This window comes from Meriones unguiculatus, chromosome 2 (genome assembly GCF_030254825.1).
Source record: "Meriones unguiculatus strain TT.TT164.6M chromosome 2, Bangor_MerUng_6.1, whole genome shotgun sequence".
Classification (NCBI taxonomy): domain Eukaryota; kingdom Metazoa; phylum Chordata; class Mammalia; order Rodentia; family Muridae; genus Meriones; species Meriones unguiculatus.
In genome coordinates, this window is record NC_083350.1 from 63,655,162 (window position 1) to 63,682,403 (window position 27,242).

Below are 27,242 nucleotides of genomic sequence, written 5' to 3' on the forward strand. Positions count from 1 at the left end.
AGCTCACCGGGGAGGAGAACCTGGCTAGAATCTGCCGATGGCACTGATTTTAGACTACTGCTTACCTAGATCCTGGTTCTGCATGCAAACAATAAAAAATCTATGAAGGCATCTGTGCCACTGGAAGTTTGCTGAGCAGTTGACAAGTTTATTTCTACATGCAGCGCAGCAGCATGTGCCTTTAGGGCCCTAAGTGCTCAGCGCAGTAAACTATTAAGAAATTTGTTACTGTTTCATTTTGCAGTTCTGGGAGCTAAAGTCCTGGCCTTGCTCATGCTGGGTAGGCACTCTACCACTGAGCTGTATCACCAGCCCTTATAATTTTTTGTGTGTTTCTGTGTGTGTGTATGTGTGTGTGTGTGTGTGTGTGTGTGTATGTGTGTGTAGGTACCTGAGAAAGCCAGAAAAGGACCTCAGATCTCCTCACAACAGGAATTTGCCAGTTACATTGGTGCTGGCAACCAAACTTGGGTCCTCTGCTAGAGCAGCAAGGACTCTTAAACCCTGAACCATTTTTCCAGGCTCAGCCTTTTCGATTTGATGAGATTGGGTTATACTATGTAGCTAAGGCTGGCTTCCTAGTCCTGATCTCCCTGCCTTACCTTCTGAGTGCCAGGGTTACAAACATTCATTAGCACAACTGGCTTCACATATGCGGGAGGATAGTTTTCAGTATCCTCTATAATCAGCACAGGACTCTGGTGAATTAGTTCCAGCCTGTCATTATTAATCTCATTACAAGCCAAATAACTGGCAACTCCTAACCTGTTAGTTTGCTCTTAACAATGTCTTAAAGAAAAAAAAAAAAGTCTGAGGTTGCTAAAAATCACATCTGTGAGCAGAGTCCACGTCTCTTCATAGAGGAGCATCTGAAGCTGGCATCTGCCAGGTCTGTGTATCTCAAGGGGACTGCTGAGCCCAGCTGAGAAGCCACCTATGCAGTCCAGCAGCACCACTGATGTTTCCTCGTGGTGCACTGTTTCCCTTGTCAGGCCCTGTCCCTCATCAGCCAGTCATTTCAGTACTTCTGAATTCTCTGTTGTCCCTGTATCCACCTTCTCCCAGTGTCCATCAGCTTCTCCTTCTCAGATGGCTTTCCCCTGACTTCACACAAGCTACTCAAGGCATGGGACTCGGCCCAAGTTTCCAGCTGCCCTGATCAACAACTGCAGCGCCTGACAGCCATCTCACTGTTTCTTGTTCATTGTAACAATGACATGCGCCCTCTTGCTCTCGGAGACCAGATCTGTACCTTTTGAAATGCTTCTTTTCTGACTTTCTGTGAGCACTTGAATACCTTGATTCTGCCTCATCTTACATATTCCTCTCTACAGCGCCCCTCCTTGTCCTCATCTTTATAATCAAAGATCTTAAGAGACATCTTAACCTACCCTCTGTCTCAGCATGTGGGTGGCAGCCCCTTTGAGGGTCAAATGACCCTTTCAAGGGTTTGCCTAAGACCATCGGAAAACACAGATATATACATTAAAACTCATAACAGTAGTAAAATTACAGTTATGAAGTAGCAATAAAAATAATTTTATGGTTGGGGAACACCACAAAATGAGAAATTATATTAAAGGGTAGCACCATTAAAAAGGTTGAGAACCACTGTTTTTTTTTCTTTCTTTTTTTTTTTAATGAAAAAATTTTCTATACAATATATTTTGCTTAGGGCTTCCCACTCCTGATCCTTCCCACCTCTCCAGCCAACCTACTCAACACCATTTTTCTCTCTCTTTAGAAAAAAACAAACAGGCAAAAAAAATCAAACAGACAAAAACCAAAGCAAACCAAGATTGAAAAAGAAAGGGAAAAGACTAAAACACACACACACACACACACACACACACACACACACACCAGGGAAACACAAGAATGGAAAGTATGATGCACAGGCAAAAGGCCAATAGACAAAATAATGCCCAAGCAAAGAAATATGAGACAAAAAGTCTACAAAAATATCATTGAATTAATTTTGTGTTGGTCATGCTGGGCATGGAGCCTACCTTTAAATGTGGTTAAGACGTCAATAATGAGATTCTATTGGAGCAAAATATTTTTTTCCTTTGCAAGTGGCTGTCAATTGAGATACCTCTTGGTTAGGGGTGGGAGCCTGCATGCAGTTCCCCATCTCAGTGCTGGGACCCCATCTTGAACTTGTGCATGTCCTGTGTGTCAGTCTGTGAGTCCATCTGTGCATCAGTCCTCCTGTATCCTGTTGTGTCTGGGAGATACTTTCCTTGGTGTCATCCATCTCCTCTGGCTCTTAAAATCTTTCTGCTTTCTCTTCCGCATAATTCCCTGAGTCCTGTACCCTCTGTAGCCTGCTTTCTTCTCCCCTCCTCAACTTCCTGGCATCTGGCTTCCACTCTGAACATGGGAAATATCACTTAGCAAGATCTCTTCGTCACTAAACCAACAAGCATGTTTTATCATCTTTTTTTCTTATCACTATTTTATTATTATTATTATTATTAATTACACTTTATTCATTTTGTATCCCCCCATAAGCTCCTCCCTCCTCCCCTCCCGGTCCCACCCTTCATCTTCTTACTTAGCCTCAAAGCACCATTTGGACTTTACCTCCCCTTTGCTCATTGTTGCAAAGCTGGTTTTCCTTGGCTTTCATGATCCAAAGTTGGCTCTGGTCTTTCTGTTTATAGCTAATCTTTACTGGTCTCTCTTCCTGTCTTATTTTGATTTCTCTAAAACTGCATCATCTATCTATCTATCTATCTATCTATCTATCTATCTATCTATCTCTCTCATCATCATCATCTACAAATCATCTATCTCCCTATTTATCTACAATATCAATATATACATGTATATATATTATATATGTCACATAACTTTTCACCATATTAACCACTTCTTAAGCATATAGTTTGTAACATTAGGGTAGATTCACATTGTGCAACTGTTACCACCAAGCATCTTCTAAACTTTTTCCAATGCTGGGCCAGTGAGATGGCTCAGCAGGTAAACACACTTACAACCAAGCCTGAAGTCCTGAGTTTGGTCCCTGGAACTTAGATGGTAAAAGAGATCTAATACCCACAAGTTTTTCTCTGACTTCCACATGGGTGCTGTGGTATGGCTTACCCCACTGAAGTACATAAGTGAAATCTTTTAAAAATCAAACTATATCCATTTGTTGACTATGTGAATGAACCCTTGACTCCTGCTTTTCACACCCATTTCCCTCGCTCCAGGCAGCCACCATTGCCAGAGGCTCACTAACTTTCACCTGGATTTCTTTGTCTATTCTTGTGTTACTTCGTGACCTTTCTATCCCGGCTCTGTCCTCTCAGCTCTGCCCGGCTCTCTCTTCACTACAGCCACACGATTCATGGCTCCTTTATTTTTTTATAGATCTTCTGAAGTTGCTGCTTTTTCTACCAACATTCCCTTTCTCTAAATGTCCCCACATACCTGGATACCCCTCCTTTCCCTTTGGACTGAACTTGGATGTCACTGAGCTTGGAAGCCTTGTCTAGCCTTTTCAGAAGAGCTTGAGCGTGGTTGCTTCTGCTAAGGGTACCCGCAGTACCCTTCACTTCTACCCCAACACTTTGGCCGCAGGTAATGGGACCACCTGCTCATGATCACCTCCTCTCCTGATAACCCCCGATGTGTCATTTGGTCCCTACACAGTGATTGAGAGGTAGTGAAAGGTCTATTAATATTCAGTCTATATTTTTTAAATAAATAGCTGGTAGATTTTTAACTATTCCCAAATAAATGGGAAAACATACAAGATTCTGAAGAACATTCATGCGCACCAGCTGTACTGAGAAATTGTTATCATTGTCTACATTGTCTTTATTTTTTTATACTTATTTAATTTTATTTTATATGCATTGGTGTGAGGGTATCAGATCTCTTGGAACTGGAGTTACAGACAGTTGTGAGCTGCCATGTGGGTGCTGGGAATTGAACCCATGTCCTTTGGGAGAGCAGACAGTACTCTTAACCACTGAGCAATCTCTCCAGCCCCACGTTGTCTTTATTTAGTCATCCACCCTTCTAAATTACTTGACAAACCATTTCAAAGTAAATCACACGAGGACGAATGAATTCTTCAGGTCTGCCAACACGCTCACAGACCACGCGTTCCAGGCTACCGAAGAAGAGGAGAGCAAGGAATTGTGGGCAGAAACTCCTCTCTACTTAAGCAAAATTTACCAGGCCTGAAACAAGAACACAGAGCTCTGCTCCAGAGAGTTCTGTGGCTGCCCTCTCAGCCCACCGTTCATTTCTTGTGAGACTCACAAGTTAAGCTCACTAACCAACAAATGGGACCCTCTGAAGCTGTAGCAGATGTAGAAGGGAAGAGGAGAGAAAAGATTTCTGCAGTGTCCATGACATATCCAGGACATTTTACTTCTAATTAAACCTCACAACAGTCAGGAGGTATTTATTACACCTTCGTGTTGAGGAGTGTGCGGCTTGGCAAGGCAAAACTATTTTCCTGAGTCCTAGGTATAAGTAGTAGATGTAAGAATGTGTCCTAACTGTCCATGGTTTCCCAAAACTCATCTGTTCATTTCTCTTTACATTTCTAAATAAAAGCTGGGTGGTGGTGGCACATGCCTTAAATCCCAGCAGGCTGGCTTGGGGTGGGGGGAGGAGAGAGAGAGAGAGAGAGAGAGAGAGAGAGAGAGAGAGAAATAGTTCCAGGATAGCCAGGGCTACAGAGAAACCCTGTCTCAAAAACCATACATTTTTTTTTTTATGAAGTAATTTGCTATTGTATGAGATGGGTAAAGCATGTATTGATTGCTTAGGTTTATTCTCTTTGTAGTTCTTATTAGCTAATAATGGTACAGATGAGACAAAAAAAAAGTTACAACAGTGAGCACAGAATAATGGGAATCAGAACCAGCAGGAGCCAACCATCAGACTCTAGGCAAATCACTTAGCTCTCCTCAGTCAAGAATATCCATCTCAAAAATGAGCAAGTTAGACTGCCATTGAGAATTCTTTCTGCTGTATAAAACACAAAATACAGGAAACACTGCAGTTCTTAGGCAGTCATCAGCCCATTAGGGCCATGATCATAGATCTTGCCGATCTTATGTCTTCCATTCTTAATAAGCATCTCACTGCTCATGTCAGTGACTCCAAAGGAGTGACAGAAAGCCCTTATCTGAAAGAATGTCCCCTTACTCAGTCCCACCCACTTTCTGCAATACAAGCTGGCCTACTTCTTATGCTTATAGGTTCATGTTCTCTCTCTTCCCTCCCTTCTCCCTCCTCTTCTCTCTCTGCATCAGCAGAGGTTTATGGAATGAACAGGAAGCATCCTCATCCCTGCATATCCAAAATCAACCAGTTTTCAAATTTCACTTCTGTTTACCCATATGACCCCTAAAATATTCATAATACTTTAACTAGGTTTCCCCTTTAATGAGTCTCATTCCCTACATTTTATTATAATCATTCATTTACATATCTTTAGCTCTAATAAAGTCAAAATTTAAGAAAAAAGTCAATTTTTGCTAATGACTGAAACTCTAAATAAGTCATTCACTTTAGGCACAGGTTAAATGAGCAATAAGGACATTGTTCATTCATAAATGAGCAATAAGGACATTGTTCATTCATGTGTAAATTTCATGTATATCAAGACAATATTACTAATACATTATTTATTCTTTTTAATAAAATTTCCTTTGTAATTTTACATTTTTAAAATGTGGAAATAATAGCCTCAAACTCCGTATGCTAGAAAACTATTCTTTATGGTAAAAATGTGGTAAACTAGATTCAAAATTATAGAAATGGTATGAGACTTGAGGATACCAATACTAGAATTCTGTCCCTGGGAAACTGATAAAGCTGAGAGAGAAGATTCAACCAAGGACATCAAGATGTAGGGATAAACAAGGACTTTCTGACTGGGATTCTGGTTGTTCAGGAAATAAGGCTGAAAGCTGACAAATGGGACATTATGAAATTAGAAAGCTTCTCCTCAACACAGGAACCTTTAATGGAATGAAGAGACAGCTTACAGAGTGGGAGAAAACCTTTATCAGTTCCATGGACTTTTCATTTTCATTTGTGTGTGTGTAACGTGTAGCTATGTATGTATATGGTAGATGTGTGCCTGTATGTGTGTGGCTGGAGGCCACAGGTTAACAATAGGAAGTGTTGTTAGGAAGTGTTAGGAAGTGTTCCTCTTTTGCTCTCCACCTTAGTGTTTGAGACAGTCTCTCAACGAACCCAGAGCTCCTCACTGACTGGCTAGCCTGGTTGCCATGGAGCTTTGGGGATGCTCCTGTCTCTGCCTACTAGCGCCGGGATGTCAGGCGTGTACCATCATGTCAGCTTTTGATGTGGACACTGGGGATTTGAACCCAGGTCCTCATAGTGTGCAGCAAGTACTTTGCCCACTGAGCCATCTTCCCAGATCCCTGCCAGTTATACATCTGACAGAAGATTAATATCTAGAACACACCAAGAACTGAAAAACCAAACAAATAACACAACCAGTAATGAGCTAGTAACAGGCCGTTGCCAAAGGATGCAATACAGACAGCCGATAAGCATACAAAAACATCTTCAACTTCCTAGCCACGAGAGAAATGCAAATGTAAGTACATCCACATTCCATCTCAACCCCGATGAGAATGCCGGTCACTAAGAGCACAGCTTACGCTGGTGAGACCATGGAACCCTTAGCACGCTGCTGGTGGATGGTCCAGTAGGGCAGCTACTATAGAAGCCAGCTGGAGGCTTCTTGAGACTTAAATCTGTCAGAGAACTGAGCCCTTTTTACTCCTGGGCATTGACCTGAAGGATTCAAGCCCACAGATCACAGGAACACTTGCACTCCGGCGCTTACTGTAACAGTATCCACACCGGCTAGGCTAAGGAACCAAACCATTTGCTCACCAGCAGCAGAACTGATAAAGGAGATGCGGTTTGTGTACATGCTTGAGTTCCTTTAGCCATAAAGAAAGACAAACCTTGCAGTTTGCAGGAAATGGATGCGGGGAGGCAGGAGGGAATAATCGTATTAAGCAAGCTAAGTCTACGTCACAAACACAGATGCCATATTTTTCTATGATTGGTGTTTCCTAGATTTTACACAGACACATTATATCATTTAATGTATATATGGCATGAAAGCAGAAATGTAACTAAGGGAACAAGAAATAGCACCAGGAGGGGCGGGGGATAATGTGGGGCAGTAGGAGAGTGTGCATTTGTGTGCAGGTATGCCTGCATGTGGGGGTCATAGGTCAGCCTAGGGTATTGATCCTCGAAAGCCATTCATCTTCGGTCCATCTTTGAGACAGGGTCTCTCACTGGCCCAGAGCTTGCCAGGTAGAGGAGGATGACTGGCTAATGAGTCCTTGGGACCCATCTGTCCTGCCACCTCAGCACTGTGATGACAAGCGTGGCCCCGCTACACTTGACTTTTGTTTTTCAAAGATTGATGAGTTTTTCTTTTAATTTAAAAAACATTTATTTTATTTTGTGTATGAGTATTTTGCCTGCATGTATGCTTGTATACCGCATGTGTACGTGGTATCTGTGGTCAAAGAGGACACTGGATCCCTTGGAACTAGAGTTAGGGGTGCTGTGAGCCACCATGTGGATGCTGGGAACAAACCTGGTTTCCCGCAAGAGCAAGTGCCCTCAGGTGTTGAGTCGTCACTGCAATCCATGTCTGGATTTTTAACTTGGGTACTAGGGCTCCTGCTTGCAAGGCAGGGACTTTCCTGAACAAGCTATCTCCACATTCCACTTGGATGAAAATGAAGTAAGTAAATTAAATATATATATATATATATATATATATATATATTTGTTCCATAGCTCCAGATAGAAGATATATAAAGAGATACAGTCTAGTTAGCTAATGGCTCACCTTTTTTTATTATGTCTTCAACCACGCGGGTTAGGAATATAGGGTGGTGACATGATTTACCATCAATGGAGAGACATTTGTTTTTTTGAAGGTAAATAGGGGTGCTAGCTGGTCTATACTGGTAGGTATTCAGGATTACCCCAGACAGACCAGGCCGACGTGCTCCCACCAGAGGTGTCCATAACACAAGATTCATTTCCACAGGACTCCCTACCTTTCCAGGGATGGCTTCCTACTGGTCCAGGGGAAGTTCAGGAGGCTTCTCTTCTTGGTCCTTCCTCGTTCAATTGATCTTAGCTGCCATTCTACTCTTTGACCCTCTCCTGCTCTAAAGCTTGCGCTGGGTCCCAAGGTAACACTCAGGGTCTAGATGTCTACATGACTAGAGTGAAAGAGAAGGTTTTGCTCCTTACCCCTGATAACAATAACCATCCCGAGCCAATATGAATGACAATTCTGTACATGTAAAGTTCTCTCGCTTTCAAAGCAACTAACCACAGGGGAGGAGATTCAAGATTCTTTTCTCTTAACAATATCAATCACCCTTAGCATTTCTCACAATGAGTGGTGAAAGTGAGCGTACCACAGATTTGAGATCTGAATGTGTGTCAGTGTCTGAAGAATTACCCCCAGATTTGAGCCTTTAGCACATGCCAATACCTTTTAGAGAATCATTTTAAGACGAGGTTTCTAATTTTAGCATTCCAGAAGTTAAGACAAAAGAAGAAAACAATACATACAACCATCTCACATCTTTCTATACATTTTTTTTGAATATCATGGAGAAAAAGAGACCACTTCTGATAAAATCCAGGACCTGATGCTCTCTGAGACCACTCCCCACATGAACAATTACAGCACATAGCTTTGAAATCTCCCTGAATGGCTTTCCAAATATTGCCATCTGGTGGAATTTTAGTTAATTGTTCCTTTGCTTTAGGGAGCCCCTGGAGGTGAACTCTGAAGGCATTCTCAGGCCGAGATTTAGGGTACCAGTGGGAAACAGCTGAAGGTCAAAATGATCCTGTCTCAAACAAACCAGAAACTGAAAACAAAAAGGGGCTTGCCTGGGCTTTGCCATTGTCATGGCATGTGCATTCATTCCACGATCATCCCCATCTCCCCCTCCCTTTCTCTTTTGCCCTCTTCCTCCTTTCTCCCTTCCCTCTCTTCCTCTTTACCCAACATGTACCACCCTTCCCTCCCCTGCTTTCCTCCTTCCTCCCAAAGTTTCACCTTATATTCGTAACAAGAACAAATAAAACTTGGTTTAAAAAAAAAAACAAACTAGAAACACCACAGTATTATTTTGACCATGTCTTGATATTTCTTTCTTCAGTGACCACTAATAAGATCTCCCAAATTAAACTTTAATTGGCTTGAGCACATTTCAGAGGAGTCTGTTAACAGCTATTCACTTGGGAAGGAGGGTATCTTTTGAAGATCGGTGCCTCTGTGAAGCACATTTATGCAAACACTGGCTTGAGCCATGTGGTGGCATTTCTAAAATAAGTTGGTCATTTAGGCAGTAGCACCAATTGCTTCAATTTAATTCACAAACAAGGAATCTACAGGACAGATCATAGTAACATCTTACTTTGAACATCCAGGCTCTCTCCCTGGCTGTTGAGATGAATGGTTCCTCTGGGAAATGGGACCCTGGAAGAGGGAAAAAAAAAAAAAAAGAAGGAAAAAAAAATGTCATAAAAACATTGCAGAGCAGTGGAAAAAGAATTTAAAAAAATACTCCTCACATATCCAAAACCAACTGATTTTACTTTGAAAAATTGAAATTTTAATATAACAGCAGATCTACAAAAGAATTATTTTTATCTTGAAATCTACCTAACATGGTGCTCTGTGATAAAGTCCTGCGCCTTCAAGTAACCCAGAATCAGGGTATCCACTGGGGCTTCACGTGACAAGATCAGTTAGAGTTCAGACTTACTCAAACTCAGGCTAATTTGCAGTTTTAAAAAACTGTATTACATTTTTTAAAATCTATCAGTGTGGGCTTAGTTTAGCTGAAAATTTCTCTGGCTAATTTGAACAGCATAAGTGTTATGAGCAACACCTAGTCAAACCTGAAAAGATACATACAACCAACAGAAACTTATTTGCTTTCTTTGAGTCCACCATGCCCTCCAAAACACTAGGGCTGAACCATACAGTCAGTGAAGAATAGATCCAACTCTGGAGCTGAGAGGTCTGGAAGGTCCTGGCTCTGAGGCCCACCCTGGGGACATCTGTGGCTCTTGGGGAGGTTGCTGATGGTCCTACCAGATACTGCTAAAAGTGACCTGCCGTGTCTGTGAGCACGCTCTTATCATCTCCAGCAGCAAGTGGGAGATGGCCCCTCCCAGCTTCCACCTGGATTTTCATGCTGAACATTCATCTGTCATGTTTTCTGTCTGTGACCAACTCAGAAACGCTATTGATCCGTATCTAGAACCAACCACACACAAAAATAATGTATCTGCAGCAAATTTAACATGATTAGATTCATCCTGGGCAAAGTTCTAAAGGTACTACTGTTGATTTCCAAAGGGGGATTAGGGAGTAATTTTATAGTTTTATATACAAGTAGTGAAAAAAGAAAAGAGTAAAATGATAAATGAATAAAAGTGCAGGTGACAGCTGCTGAATTTTTGTTTTTGTTTTGTTCACCCTGGCTGTCCTGAAACTCACTCTGTAGACTAGGCTGGGTTTTAAGAATTGAATTTAGATAAACTCACTATAGGGAAAATATATATATATATATATATATATATATAATTTTACATAGAACAGGTAGATGTTATATGTTTTATAACAAAATTTACTTTTGTGGGAGGTATTTCATATATCTCTATAAACTAATACTAGTTTAATAAACTAAAACTCAGATTTAGTTAATAAACTAAAACTCTCTCAGGGGCTGGAGAGATGGCTCAGTGGTTAAGACCACTGTCTGCTCTTCCAGAGGTCCTGAGTTCAATTCCCAGCAACCACATGGTGGCTCACAACCATCTATGAGATCTGGTGCCCTCTTCTGGTGTGCAGGTGTATATACAGAAAGAACACTCATACAATAAATAAAAAAAATCTTAAAAAAAAAACCCAGTTCTAATCAACTTTGACTCCCATTCTAAAGTCTTCCAAATTTTTAGAAATCTTAACTGAATCCCAGTAAAATTTTCATTTGCTTCTTCTTATTAAAATAGTTCCATAGAGGATCTCATGGTTCTTCAAGCTCTGTCACAGCTGCTGTGAAATTAGTCACTAGCTGTTTTGAGTAAACAGAGAAAGGTCATCTGTATGGGTGAGACAGAATCTTCTAAGGGCTAATTATCTGGTTTGTAGATAAACTTGTGCTCTTGCCTCCGAGCTCGGTATCCAACCTCTTGTTTGGTAACATAGTTTGAAGAACCGTGAGATCCTCTATGGAACCCTTGATGTGCTAGACAGCTCACAGATTTTACATAATTTAGTTTTATTAGATAAAACCATCTTATAAACACAACTGAGGCTCAGGGTTATCAGTCAGATATGGTGCTAGCAGGGGCTGTCCTTCACAGACCTTACCATCCACTCTCTCTTTCCTCACACCTTGACTCTTAAAAGCCAGTCCCTTGGTGCTAGAGAGATGGCCAAGTGAGTAGGAGCACCTGCTGCTTTCACAGAGCACTCAGGTTCAGTTCCAAGCATCCACATCCAGCTCAAAACTCTAGTTCCAGGGCATCCCACGCTCTCTTGTGGCCTCTGCAGGCACACAGCACATATATGACTGCAGGCAAAACACACATGCACGTAAAATATATAAATCTTAAAAGCCAGTCCTTTGATACATCTTAGAAACTTGTGGGAAAAAAGGCGTAGGCAAAGAAAAAGAAAATCTTTGGGATCCAGAGGCTAGCAAATATTCGTAGTCTTGACATCAAAATTACAGTTTGTTAAAAGAAAATGTATAAGTTGCTCATCATCATCAACTTTTGTCCACATGAAGGAGAAATAAATGCAAATTCTGAAGTATAACATTTGTCTCTGTCTGAGAAAGAACTACTATATGAGATAGCAAAACTCAACAGCAAGAAAAAAATCAACTGGAATTGGGCAAAGGATATGAACAAACATTTAACAGAAGGAGGGCAGAGAGAGACATGAGCACAAGAGATGATGCGCCGTGCCACCAGGTACCAAGTAGTTGCAGGTTAACTGGTAAGACATTAGGATGGGGTAATTTATTAGGCTAGCTGAAATGAAAGCCAGCAACAATACAAAATGAGGGCAAATAGTCCAACTAGACTGTTTGGATGCTGTTTGTGAGACTGAACAATTAAAAAGGCCTAGCATTTGATAAAAGCAATGTGGATAAAGCTTCTAAGAATTTCCTTGATGGAATATTTTCAAGTTTTTCCTAATGTATTCCTATTTTCCTCCTACATTTACATCTCCAAGTATTTTTTTTTATTATGCGAATGAGTGTTTTGCCTGTGCATATATGTCTGTGCAGTTTATGAGTGTCTTGTTCCCCTGAAGGTCAGGAAAGGGTCTCAGAACTCCTAAAACTGGAGTTACAGAGAGCAGCGAGCCACTGTGAGGATTCTGAGAACCTGACCTTAAGAGTCCTCTGCAAGAGCAATAAGTGCTCTTAACCTCTGAGCCATCTTTCTAGCCCCCTGCCTGCCCAACTCTTCATCAAAATTCAAAGCATTGACACAAATGTGTACAGTAAAAACCTAAAGTGAGTTCTAAACACTGGTTTGATACTTCATGCACTTTAAGGAATCTATATTCCCTCAAGTTCACACAGAGCAGGAATTCCTCTGAATTCCACAGCTATCCACATAAGAATAGAATTTTATTGTTTGCTGGATTCTGTGGACAAGGCAGGTTGTCTCTTTCTAAACTGGACTAAAATACGCTCCTCATTTTATCATATCACACAGACTTGCAGTCTTCTGTTATTTTAAGCACTGGGTAACTCTTCTTCAGAAACAAGCAGCAAAGGATATGAACAAACAAAGTTCTCTATGACTTTTTTTTTTAATTGAAACAAACAAACAAACAAACAAACAAACCTGAATACATTTGTTAGGATACAAATCATGACAGGATTGAACAAAGTACATTTTCTGTTTTTATAGAAGTCTACCCTCTAGAAATTTCCAATCCTCCCCCCCTCACTTTCTTTTGTTTTCATTGCACTCAGAATTCCAGCATCTCATGTCCAAAGTACTCCAGAAAAGTATCTGTTTCACCTAGGAAGACTTCTCTACCCCTGAGCCCAATTGACCACTGTCTTTATGCCTGGCCATAAAAGCACAGGAACAGAAGAAATTGATCAGGATGGAAACATGGGTGTAAAAGTATTTCCAGTCATGCATGCCATCAGATAATTTATCATTCTTTCATTGCTTTGCAGCTAGGGCCATATAGCTTTTGATCTACACAAGCTCAAACAATTCTGTTCTCAGAGCATCAGGCCTCCCCGGCTGCTCCCAGCCTTTTCAAGAAGGTGGCGTAGCTGGGCCCTGAGCCTGGGCTTCCTCTCAGGTCTTCAGAATGAGTTGTGTCCAGAATCCCACACTTCCTACTGCACTCTGAGATACTGAGCAGCTCCAGCTGCAGATCAGATTCTATCCGGTGGGAGGTCCAGAGCTCTCTAGGAACAGGGCATCGCATAAACATTGACAGAGAGGCACATGCTATTAATCCTGAGACTGATCTCGCTTGATACCAACTTCCAGCAAGCACCACATCAATTAGCGGTCTTAAGCAGGGATTGTGGCCTCTCCAGGGGCAGCCTAGAGCCTCCCAGGGCCTCACTGCCGGGAAACACAGGGCTCAGCACGCACCAGAGAAACCAAAAACCAATGGAGGAGGGTATGTGTGCTGGCAGAGGAGGTCAGGTTACGCTGGGTCTTGGATGTTAAGTCTGGTATGAGTCATTCTCCTTAGGAAAGACAAATTACCAAATGATCCATGCTGTATATTTAAGGACTTAAAAAAATTGCTCTATGATAAAGGGATTTGGGTGGTACACTCTGAGGGTGGTAATGGTGGCATAAGCTTCTCAGGGATTACATGATTTGGTTTCCATACACTGAAAAGACAATCCCAGAAGATAGCTACAAATTTTGCTTCTTGTCCTTCAAGCATAACTGTCTCATCTTGGAATCCTCACTTATCCATCTGTTGTTTCCCATGTGGATCAGAACAAAAATAATTTTTAAGATTGCCCTTTCTATTTTAGAATTTTTTTTAAAAGAGTGGTACTGTGAAAATAAATTATTTCGAAAGGACAAGGCAAGTTACATCCATAAGAAATGCTGCCTTCACTGTAACCTTACAAAATGCTCTTTATAATCGCTCCGCTGAAGCCGACCCTTTGTCCACTTCTAATCCTATGTCATTGGAAACACAGAAAGTAGAGAATAGCCTTTCGCTCTCTGAGTGATTGCTACCAAAATGTAGCAAAACAGGGAAGTTGCCTCCAGAGTTTTGGTTTCTTGTTTTACATCAGAGCTTACGATACAAACAGTGTTTGGGACACAGTAGAATCTCAAGACATGTTTTCCCTGTGTTTCATCTTTTAGTCTGTTATTCTCCGGTCCACTAAGGAAGCAGCATATTCAAAGTGTTACAAGGGTAACACAGCAAGGCTTTGACACGGGAACAGAGCTATTAGGACACTGATATGGAGGGCAGCCATGATCTCCCTTAAAACATAGATGACCTTTTGCATTGTGCTTTGTGTTTTTTCAAAAACTGTCATCTTTTTTTCCCCCTCAATACTTTCAACAGAGTGTGTGAAACGTGTTGGTGATTGAGTGGAGCTGTGGAAATGTTGGCATGGCCTCTGGACACAAGTTTTCCTGTCCGAGCTCACGTGAAGAGCCTGGGACTGCTCTGGGTGCCTCTCTTGTGAACTTTCCCTTGTAGAGGAATCCACACTTGGGAACTGTATCACTGACTCAGTTTCTTGACTGGGAGACGCCTAGCAAACTCCATCTGACTGGGAAGTTCAAGGGCGTAGCAGAAGTTGAAGCTCCAATCACACTGTCAGGGAGAAGGCGTTCAAAGGAGGAAGTCTAACCAAAATGCTCAGTGTGAAAATATTTGCATGTGTGGGTACACACACATGTGGGTGTACCTGTCTGTGTCTTCACATGTTTGTGGAAGCCTGAGGTGTTGTCATGCCTCAGGCCCCTCCCTCTTATCTCTTTGAGATGGGGTCTCCCTGTAGCCTGGAATTTGCTGAGTAGGCTAAGCCAGTCTACCAGTGAGGCCCGGGAATTCTCTTGTCTGTGCCTCCCAGTACTGGGATTAAAGGCTTGCACACCACTGTTCTTGGGTTTCTTATGTAGTTTCTGGGGCTTGAACCCAGGCCCCTATGCTTGTCCAGCAAACAATCAAGAGTCTCACCAGCCCCTCTGGAAGTTTTTAAGGAGCTTCCTTCCAGCATATCTATTGCTTTTTTTTTTTTTTGCATTTTTTTTCATGTTTTATGTGGATGAGTGCTTTGTCTGCATGTATATATGCATACTGTGTGCACAGCTGTACCTGCAGAGGTCAGAAGCAAGCGTTGCATTGTCTGGAGCTGGAGTTATGGCTGTTGTGAGCCACCATATGGGTGCTGGAAACTGGGCATGGGTCCTCTGCAAGGACATGGAGTAACTATTGAACCTCCACCCTAGGCCCTTAGTGTTTTCTTTCTTTCTTTCTTTCTTTCTTTCTTTCTTTCTTTCTTTCTTTCTTTCTTTCTTTCTCTCTCTCTTTCTTTTTCTTTCTTTCCTTTTCTTTTCTTTCGTTCTTCCCCCCGCCCCTCTCTCTCGTCTCTTGTGAGGCTGGGTCTTGTTATGTTCTTCCTGCCTCTGTCTCCTGAATGTTGGGATTACAGGTTAAGTGCCACCACATCCGGCTACAGCAAATTTTTGCAATTTTTTTTTCTATAAATACCAGTTGGTTCCCAAATTATAATTCATCTGCTACCACCCTTGGAGGTCCTCCCGGCTGCTTTCTGGAAGGAGTTTTTCCTCTGCCGTATGACGTTCCTACGGGAACTCTTCCGGGCTCTCCTTGTAGATACAAATCTCTGACTCAGTGTTTCCTCACCTTTCTCATCATTTTCTCTTTCCCCCCGCCATGCCCTCACCTGCAAGAAGACCCTTTAGACACTTCCCCCGTTTCTCTTGCACTCCCAGGATATTGTGCTAAGGCAGTAGTTTTCAACCTGTGGGTAGGGACCCTTAAGGGCCACCTATCAGATATCCTGCATGGAAGACAGCTACATTATAATTCATAACAATAACAAAACTACAGTCCTGAAGTAATTTTGTGGTTGGGGGTCACTACCACATGAGGAACTGTATTAAAGGGTTAAACCATTAAGAAGGTTGAGAATCACCATGCTAAGGGGATAAGATTCTGCTCTTAGGGGCGAATTCTTCATCCCCACAGAGAGCTTGAATCTCCCCACTGGCTGCCCCTGCACCATGGCCATCTCCCAGGAGCTTGCTCCTGTGTTAAGAATTAGGTGGGGATAAAGGCATGAACAAGGTATGACTTCCTACAAAGTAAGCTGCAGGATGCTTTCATTACAGCTCTATGAAACAAAGGGGGGTTTAGAGGAGTTTACTCTTTAGGTGGAGAAACCAAGGCACAGAGAGGTTACAGCTGATAAAGATGAAGCTGTGCAGATGCTGGTCTCCTGATTCCTACCCCCCCCCAAGTACGTTTCCTGCAAGTTCATTCTGACCCCACTTGCCTTTCCCTTTTCTGATGTTAGACTTCCTTTATATGCTATAATTTAAAACTCAGCTTCATATCTGATAGCAGTGACCAGGCCCCAGCCTCTCAGCTTTGAAATTTTTATACGGGGTTCCTATCTTTTCATTTGTCCAGCAGCCCACCAAGCAATAGGAATCCGAGCCACTGAGGAACGGCCACCGTGCTCCAGGTGATGTGTTCACACAGCCAGCAGACTTACAGGCTAGCTAGGTGACGAACACATAAATTAACAGTCATAACGCAGGGCTGGGGATGCACTGCTGGTGACAGGGAGGGTGGACACGTGAAAGGGAAAGATTTGTCATGGCACTTGGCTAGTGTGCAGAGCATGAAAGTCGTGTGTGTTGTTCACTCTGAAAGTGGGCATGTTGCTTCTCAATCTCGGCTAAGGCAGTGTTTTTCAGGCTATGATTCATTCGGCAATCTTGTTAAAAGACGTATTTTTTTGGGGAAAGAATGCAGATCGTGACTCAGTAGGAATGGATGGTTGTGGGACGCTAGTATTTATCTGCCTTTAAAAAGCTTCCGGGTGATTCTGATGCTGTCAGTCTGCGGACCGCCCCTTGACTTGCAAGGTATATGACCTCTCTCAGGGTTCTTTCCAAAACCTGCTACTATGGCAACCTAACGTACTTAGCCAGATGGCCCATTCACTCAGCTGATCCTGATTCAGACACATTCATTCAGAGCTGAGGCTTTGCAGTGGACCAAAGCAAAATTAAGTGGAAAGTCCATTCTTGGGGTATTTAGTTTCCTGTCACCTTCCTCGTACTTTCACACTTCTAATCCTTCAGAATACAGGATTTGTCTAGCTCTCAGATCCAGAGGGAAAATCCTCTCTCTCTAATGATATGAACTCAATTAGTTATGCAATGACTCTGCAGATGCACTGAGATTGAGTGTAACAAACTTTTAATATTTCCCCTCTGCTGACCAGAATGGATAGCTCGGGAGCTCATTATATGAGTGCCTTCAATGAAATAACCTGTTATTTTCTGTGTGTATCTGTGTGTATACATATGTGTGCCCGTGGAGGCGGAGACTGTCACGTGTACCTTCCTCAACGCGTTATTTATTTATTCATAAGACAAGGGTTAATTACTGAGCTAAATTATTTACCTGGGCCAATAAGCCCCAGGACCCCTCCCCCCAATTTCTGCCTCCCCAATGATAGGTTTACAGGCATGTGCTGTCCCGCTTTTTGTTTGTTTGTTTGTTTGTTTGTTTGAGGATAGGGGGATCCAAACTCTAGTTCTAATGTTTATGAGGCGAGCACTTGCAACTGAGTCACTTTTTAAGTCCCTATTATTTTTGTGTGGACAATGGAGTCTCTAAACCACCACACAAATATCCTGTGTATTTGAAAGATGGGAGCACGGTCAGGTGGTCAGGTGGTTTGCAAACAATGAGCTAAAAACCTTAAAATCTTCACACTCCAGTTTCTAAACCAGTTGTGTGAGGTTGTCCACAGATATACCCTGAGATGACATGCTTGTACTAGCACTCTGCCCCAAAGCACCCAATTCCAAGGCCTTCTGAGATGGCCAGCACTTTCAGCCACATTCCTGAACATGTCCTGACAACAAACAAACAAACAAACAAACAAACAAAAAAACCAGGACAGCACATTCCTATAAGCCTAGCATTGGGGAATTAATCATGGAAGCACTGGAAATTTGAAACAGAGAAGTGTCTACGAATTCGAGAATGTCAAGGGGCCCTGTCTATGGTGGACTGTAACTCCAAACTATATTTGTCTCCTCAGTTTCAAGACTTATGCATCTTTCTGAGAGAAACATGAAGTTATTGGAGGTTGGGCCACTGCTATAGTTTAGTATCGTCATGGGTTAAGAGGACTTCTGAGAACACTCTGAGAATCCAGCTATGATTTTAAAACTCATCTGATAGAAGCATTGGAACCACAGTAGAGATCCCTGGCTCAGCATTTCCCCAATCATGTGACTTTGGGCATGCCATTTCAACTTTGGGCTCTTGCGTTTATAGCGTTCTATAAAGTGTGTCTATGTAAAGAATTACTCCTGTATATAAAGATTCCTTGGCTACTATAAATGATTACGTATGTGGAAAAGACAACTTTATGATCATTATTAAGCAATTCGCATGCCTGGGGTGACAGCTTAGGTGGGAAAGTACTTGCCACACAAACTTGAAGACTTGAGATCCATCTGCAGAACCCACATGAAGAGATGGGTGTGTTGCCAATAGGACAAAATGGCAGCCTACAGACTGGGAAAAGATCTTTACCAATCCCACATCCAACAGAGGGCTAATATCCAAGAAATGAAACACCAACAAACCAAATAACCCAATTAAAAAATGGGGTACAAAGATAAACAGAGAATTCTCAACAGAGGAATTTTTAGTGGTTGAGAAACACTTAAAGAAATGTTCAACGTCCTTAGTCATCAGGGAAATGCAAATCAAGAAACTCTGAGATTCCATCTTACACCTATCAGAATGGCTAAGATAAAAAACTCAAGTGACAGCACACACTGGCAAAGATGTGGAGAAGGGGGAACATTCCTCCATTGCTGATGGCAATATAAATTTGTACAACCCCTTTGGAGATCAATCTGGCACTTTCTCAGAACATTGGGAATAGTGCTACCTCAAGACCCAGTCATACCACTCCTGGGCATATACCCCAAGATGTTCCACCAAACCACAAAGACATTTGCTCAGCTATGTTCATAGCAACCTTATTTGTAAAGGCCAAAACTGGAGACAACCTAGATGCCCCTCAACTGAAAAATGAAACATGAATAGAGAAAATGTGGTAGATTTCACAATGAAATACTACTCAGCTATTAAAAACAAGGACATCATGTAATTCAAAGGCAAATGGAGGGAGCAAGAAAATATCCTGAGTGACATAACACAGATCCAGAAAGACACACACACTATGGACTCACTTATAAGTGGATATTAGCCATAAAGCACAGGACAACCAGACCACAATCCATAGAGCAAAAGATGCCAAGTAACGAAGAATGCCCAAGGAAGGATGCTTGACTCTCACTGAGAAGGGGAAATAAAATAGACATCTGAAATAGATGGAGGGAGGGGACTGGGTGAAGAGAGAGAGGGAGGGGAATAGGAATGGGGGTCAGGCGTGGGGAGGGGAGAAGTCTAGGAGAGAGAATGGAAATCACTGGTAGGGGGGCATCTCTGGGAGGCTTCTGAGAGTCTGTGGGGGTGATTCTCGCTGAGACTCTTACCAGTGGAGGATATGGAGCCTGGAGAGGCCACCTTCTGTAGCTAGGTGACATCAACCCACCTACAGATCCTTTGACCCAAATTTTGTCCTGTCCACAAGTAGGGCAGGGATAAAGATGGAGCAGAGATTGAGGGTAGGGCCAACCAATTATTGGCCCAACTTGAGACCCACCCCATGGGAAAGAGCTAACCTCTGACACATAGATAGCAGATATGCAGCTTGGTTACCACGTGGGAACCCTAACAATTAGAGCAGGGGCTGTCTCTGACTCTGTTGCCTTCCTTTGGATCCATTTTCCCCTAGCTGAGCTGCCTTGTCTGGCATCAGTCAGAGCTGATGTGTTTAGTCCTGATGTAACTTGATGTGCCAGGATGGGTTGGTTCTCATAAGGGCTCTTCTCTGAGGATAAGAAGATGAAGGGATTTTGGGAAGGGGTGTGAGGATGGAACTGGAAGGAGAGGAGAGAGGGTGCTGCAATCTGGCTATAAAGTGAATAAACAAATAAATAGAAGTTAAAAAAAAAGCTGGGTGTGTTGCTGCATTCCTGTAATCCCATTGCTGAAGAAGTAGAGATAGTCATATTCCCCAAGGCTTGCTGGCCAGCTCACCTAGCTGCTGACCACCAAGAGAGAGCTTGTTTCAAACAAACAATGCCTTCAGTCAGTAACACATATATTCCCTGAGGAAGGACAGCTGAGGTTGTCTTCTGGCATCTATATGAACACATATCATAAATGTACCCCCCCCACATGCACACACCTGAATTTAAACACTGTCTTTGAGCACCAGATCAGAGTCAGAATAAATAAATAAAATAAATTCAAGGAAAGCGCAATGACTAAAGCAGATCAAGAGACTCGCTTAAAACTTTTTCCTTTAGGAAATATTGAACCCAAAATTTTCTGCAGGTGAGGGGACCTAAGTTATATCTCTAGCGCCAGAGCATTCTATTTTAAGGGATCTTAAGACATAGCTTGACAGAAGGGACCCTAATAGGTCCCTGGAGCAGGATCTTACTGGCTTCTCAAGGTGCCTGGGAGCTGGGGGTAGCTAAGATGACTTTCTAAACACCTTCAAAAACAAGACATAAACTAAAAATGCAATAATGTGGCCACTTCTAGGCATTAATAGTAGAAAATTGTCCCCGCTGTTTTTATCTAGAAGGAAAGGAGGACAGGTGAACTGATCCCCTAAGTCGCCTGCAGCTTCCAAACACTTGCAGTATACTTAGCATGAACAATGCAAGACACATGATTCGGAGAGCTGTGCACGGACCCTTAGATCCCCCATCTTCTGATTACGCTGTTCGTCCGAGACAGGTGCAGCACAGCTATCTCTGACTGAGCCCAGCAGAGGTGGCAAAGTGCCCCAGGCAAGCTGCAGAGTGCAGTGACACTTTGGCCCCGGGAAGGGAAGGAATGCTTGCTGTATGTCCCTGCTAATCCCAGGAGACATTAACTTTCAGGTCCCTGGTCCACAGAAACGGCAATCATTTGTCCCTTTGGTCACAATTATTGATGTGGGACTTCTATAGACTCAGGGCAACTCAATTGCAACCTTCAAAAGAGGAAACTCCCTTTTTATTAGGTGAAAGGAAACGCTTTATCAAGCTTGGTTTACTCCTGTGTTTGAAGTCTCTTTGCTCCTTACCCTTCCGTGCTCTGCTACATTAGGCTGGTGAGGAGACTGAGAGATGTAACCTTCCTGTTTGCTCTGTATCTTGACGAATGAAGGGAGGAGATACAGCACAGTGGTAGATCTGGTCACTAGTTCTGATTTTTCCTTATCTTCCCTCGACTTCAGCAAGGTATTGTAGAGGGTGTCTTTATTTCTAGGCCCAGTTGATTGATGAGGGAGGAGCCAATGGTAACCATTCATGGGAAATCACTGTACTGGCAGGAATTCAAGAACGGCTGAGAGGTTCCTTTTTTTTTTTTTAAGTATTAAATACTCTTTATTTGATATCTTATGCAAACCACAGTCAGTGTCTTTCAGTGGTAAAAGGGCAGCCAGCATCCTGGACATAGGGAATTCTAATTAAAACAGCATCATCAAGAACAGACAGTTGCTTCCTGACGTTTACCACTGCCTGTAACAGACCAGTGAGCACAAACTGACACACAGGAGAGTCTTGTTTCTGAGACAATGACAGAGTTTTCCCCGTGTTTAAACATGTTCATATGCCCAGTTATATAAATCTAAGTACAAAACCATTTAATAGGTTTGAGGTGATACCCCATCTTTGCAGAAAGTAGAACATTGCTACTTAAGTCCAATCTTATCTTGAGAAAGGGAGAGCAGCGATAGTCTATGTGCAACTGTATGTTATTTTTAAAAAGGTCATATCCACTTTATCACAAGTCAGTTTTGCTTAAATCGGGACTGCCCAAACAAAAATATTGTTAGCCATTCATGATCTGAATTTTGATGTATGAATTAAACTATGGTACACATTAAAAGCCAGGAGACATCTGTTCTGTAATAAATGAGGCAGTGGAATTACTCATTGGTAGCCCTTTTAAGATAAGCTATTAGGTCTGCCCCTTCTCCCTTCTTAATTCCGGCGAAGATCATTTTTTGTTCAGGGATGTACTTTTTGGGATTCTCCAAATAAATACTCCATCAGGGTTTCCTCTCCCCGGGTGATACCTTTGTTCTTGTTGGCATCTATGTAGGAGAATCCAGCCTCCTGACCTGTCTTCTGCCCAAAAAGACCATGGAGATTGGGTCCAGTCTTATGCTCGCCTCCCTTTCCCACAGTGTGGCACTGGGCACACTTCTAAACAAAAACCGTGCCTTTCTCAACGTCACCCATTTTTTAATTTGCTCCGGGCTGGTCGACACCAGAAATGTTACATCCTGAAGACCGACGTCCTGCTTTCTACAGCTGAGAGGTTTCTAAGGCGACATTTTTGCTTTATTATTGATTTGTTGTTGTTGCTGTTCTTATTATGTTTTTCAAGACATGGTTTGTCTGTATAGCCTTGGCTGTCCTGGACTTTGTTTATCAGGCTGGCTTCTAACTCACAGCAATCCGCCTCCCTCTGCCTCCCTGAGTGTTGGGATTAAAGGCGTGTGCTGCTATGCCTGGCAATTATTTTTAAAAATCAGAGTTTCACTGTGTAACCCAGGCTGGCCTCCAACTTACTATGTAGCCCAGGCTGGCTTAGAATCCACAATATTCCTTCAACCTCCTTATTTGGGGTTACAAGTGCATGCCATCTGGCTGTGCGTAGATGATTTTAACATCAATGTATCTGCTCTGCCAGAAGTCACACTGCTTTAGGGTTTTGAGGAGCTGGCATGACACTCCATATACATTAAAGTATTGGATAGTTGAACTTACTACTACTGATTTCTATTCCAGTATAACTAAATAATTCACTACACTGGCACATTATTAAAGCGACATGTTTTCCTTGTGTTTAGAAAATAATGTATGGATTCTTCAAAGGAAAGATACATTGCCTATTCTATTTTACTATAAAAATGAATTACTAATCACCCTTTCGAGCACAGAGGTCAGGTAGAGGCATGGTGCTCCCATTTTCTGGGAGCCCACAAAGGTGCCCTGACCTCTCTGGAGTTGCACTTCATGCCCAGCTGAAACAAAAACCAGGTCTCCTGACCACAGTTCAAACTGCCTTACAGTGACTAAGAAAAGCAGAGAGAATGATCTTGTATCTGACTTAAATTTTTAACCAAGATCATTGTTTAGAGTCATATTATAAATGAAGAGGGGAATTTAGGGATGATCATTTTTTGATCCCAACTTCTGCTTTTTTTTTTTTTTTTTTTTTTAGGATATTTTAGTAGATGTTTCTTTTTCCTCACTAGCAATCATTACTCTAATTCTTCTTGTTTTCAGTATTTGTTGTCTTAATTTAAAAATCTCTAGTATCTCTGCTTATGATCAACAAACATAATTTTCAGAGAAACAGAAGTACAAAGTCTCTAAGGCAAAAGCAGAGAGAATTACTATTAGGGTAACAGCAGCTTAGAGTCAAAATGTTATTAGGTTTAAAAAGAAACCTCAAGGAAATTCTTAGAAATGATGGTGAGAGGATCTAAGCAGCCTTGGGATGTCTCTGGCAAATGAGCCCTTGGGTGACCTAGAGGAGACAGTAGAAGAGGAGGAAGCTATGGAGGAGAGGAGCCAGCAATTGAGGATGTACAGGAAGAGGCACAGCTGGGTCTTTCTGGGTCTTCAGTCAAGAGCATTGCCAAGCTAAGGGATAGCAAGATGTTTGCTGAGATCATGAGGAAGACTGAGGAGTATATCAGCAAGCAAGCTAAAGCTTCAGAGCAGGCAGCCCTTGAGTACTGAGCCATGGTGGGTGCCAACAACCTGACTGTGGAGATAAAAAATGAGCTGAATTATCCATAAGTTTATCTGGGATAAGTATTTGAAGAGATTCTCTGAGCTGGAATCCTTGGTCCCCTATGCTCTGGATTCCATCCATGCAGTCAGGGAGCTGGGCAACAGCCTGGGTGAGTACAAACAATGAGAACCTCCAGCAGATCCTGACCAATGCTACCATCATGGCTGTTTATTACCACCTCCACCACCGGGGGGACGGGGTATCAGTTTTGGATGAGAAGCTAGAGCAATGAGAGGAGGCTTGTGACATGGCACTGGAGCTGAATGCCTCCAAGCACTGCACCTATGAGTATGTGGAGCCCTGGATATCCTTCGTTGCACCCCGCTTGTCCATCATCGCCAGAGCGTCCGCAGCTGCCAACACCGTGGGTGTGGCTGGAGGCCTGAGCAACCTCTCCAAATGCCGGTCTGCGACACCATGCTGCTGCGGGCCCAGCGGAAGACACCATCTGGCTTCTCCTCTACCTGAGTGCTGCTCCACACTGGCTACATTGTGCAGTCTCTGCCCCCACATCTTTGGCTAAAGGTAGGCCAGCTAGTGGCCGCCAAGGGTACACTGGCATCCCACGGAGACAGCTTCCATGAACGCATAGAAGGAAATGTAGGCTATGAACTAAAGGATGAGATTGAGTGCAAGTTTGACAAGTGGCAGGAGCCACCACCCATGAAGCAGGTGAAGCCCCTGCCAACACCCCTTGATGGTCAGTGGAAGAAGCAAGGGGGCCTAAAGTACCACAAGATGAAGGAACGGATAGGGATGACAGATCTAGAAGCAGGCCAATCACATGAGTTTTGGAGAGATTGAGGAGGGTGCCCATCAAGAAGATCTGGGCTACAGCCTGGGCCACTTGGACAAGTCAGGCAGTGGGTGTGCGCAGCAGATGCTGGTGAATGAGGCCACCAAAGCCAGTATCTCCCTTAAAATCATGTTTGTTGATCATAAGCAGAGATACTAGAGATTGTTAAAATTAAGACAGCAAATACTGAAGACAGGAAGAATTAGAGAAATGATTGCCAGTGAGGCAAAAGAAACATCTACTAAAATGTCCTAACAAACAAACAAACAACAAAAAAGCAGAAGTTGGGATAAAAAATGAGCATCCCTAAATCCCCCTCTTCATTTGGAATTTAACTCTAAACAATGATCTTGGTTAAAAACTTAAGTCAGATACAAGATCCTTCTCCCTTCTTACCCTGAAGAGTGTCACCACACACACGGAGAAGGTAAAGTTGAGGACAGAAAGAAAACCTAATGCACCCTTCCCCAGAGGAGGTGAAGTCGGACACAGATGCACGAGTGGGTAGCAGCTGGTGTCCATGGTGATAGACACAGACAGCAACGGACTCTGAAAAGGCAAAAAGGGCCACGGATACTCGAATATAATTACCCTCCTTTTAGTCTGTGTGGGTGATTGTGGGTGAAGCTGGTTAGTACCGGGAGGCTCTGGTTCCTTTCAAGTGAGACGAACAATAGGTCTATCTAACAGATGGTTCTTGTTTGGGGCACAACTTGATTCCAAAGCCCTAACTGGCCTCTAGCAACTCCCTTTCATCTGCTGCCCTTGGGTGGTGGAGGCGGTGACACTGACAGCCATGATGGTGACATCAGTCAGAACCTGCTGGAGGTTCTCATTGTTCTTACACTAATCCAGGCTGTTGCCCAGCTCCTTGACTGTGTAGGTGTAATCCAGAGCACAGGGGACCAAGGATTCCAGCTCAGGGAATCTCTCCAAATGCTTATCCCAGCAGACCTTACAGAAACAGAGTGTGGTGTATGGTGGGAAGATGACCATCCATGACCGCTCCTCAGGGACTGCCTCAAGAGTGGCCTTCACTCTACCCCAGGTCTGGAGATTGGGAACCCACAAGCAGCTGAGAAGAAGGTGTCGGAGGCCAACCACAAGTATTTCTCTAGCATGGCTGAGTTCCTCAAGGTTGGGGGTGAGAAAAGCGCCACCGTGTCCATCTGAAGGGGCCCACACCCCGGGTAGCCGCCCACTGGAAGGACACGGAGGACCGGAGTTTCTGCAGTGGCAGACATCCAGCTAGGAAGCTGTGGTGGAGGAGGCCTGCCATGTCCTGTCCTTGTCTACAGCACCCAAGGAAAAGAATGAAGAACCTTGGCCTGCCTTCCCAGCACCCATGCTTCTACTGCCCAAATGGGCAGAAAGGCCTTCCTCACACTCATCATTTTTACTTACATGAGGAAAGGAAGTGCTTTTTAAGAATGAGTACAGTTAAATGCAGTGTCAGGCTCTGAAAGAAAAAAAAATTAAAACATCCACAGAATATTCAGATTCCAACTGCAAACTCCAAAACAACACCCCCCCAATGGTCAGTTAAAAATTTCTTCCCTTGGGATGGGCACTTAAATCCAGGGGAAAATATGACTCAGGTGAGCTCAGCTTGATGTTCCCAGGCATAGAACATAATCATTGTTCTACCCAAGCTCTGGCTCACCACATCTGATTGCTCAACATGGCATACTCGAAAGGTGTCAAAATGATTCTTCACAACTCCACCCAAGGTCCCCGGTCTGAGAAAATTACCCTGAAGAGTGTCACCATTCACATGGAGAAGGTAACGTTGAGGACAGAAAGAAAACCTAATGCACCCTTCCCCAGAGGAGGTGAAGCTGGACACAGATGCGCAAGTGGGTAGCAGCTGGTGTCCATGGTGATAGACACAGACAGCAACGGACTCTGAAAAGGCAAAAAAGGCCACAGACACTCGAATATAATTATTATCTTTTTAGTCTGTGTGGGTGATTGTGGGTGAATCTGGTTAGTACCAGGAGGCTCTGGTTCCTTTCAAGTGAGACGAACAATAGGTCTATCTAACAGATGGTTCTTGTTTGGGGCACAACTTGATTCCAAAGCCCTAACTGGCCTTTAGCTACTCCAAAGAGGGCATAAGGGCTGACCCTCCCTGGCTCCTTCAAATTGTCTGTCCCTAAGTCCTCATTC

General features: G+C 43.0%; 1 protein-coding gene and 2 pseudogenes across 2 annotated transcripts in view; 1 reads left to right on the forward strand and 2 right to left on the reverse strand.

Moving 5' to 3' along the window:
• The window catches only part of Mapre2 (microtubule associated protein RP/EB family member 2), a 141,877-nt gene that overhangs the window by 107,074 nt on the left and 7,561 nt on the right, over positions 1 to 27,242 (reverse strand). For both annotated transcript variants that reach the window (XM_060377605.1, XM_060377604.1), the window contains exon 2: positions 9,483 to 9,544. The gene's annotated coding sequence lies outside the window, so the exon portion shown is untranslated. The remainder of the gene's footprint in view (positions 1 to 9,482; positions 9,545 to 27,242) is intronic.
• LOC132652142 (cytochrome c, somatic-like) lies at positions 22,395 to 22,710 on the reverse strand (annotated as a pseudogene).
• Positions 23,978 to 26,246, forward strand: LOC132652506 (U4/U6 small nuclear ribonucleoprotein Prp31-like; annotated as a pseudogene).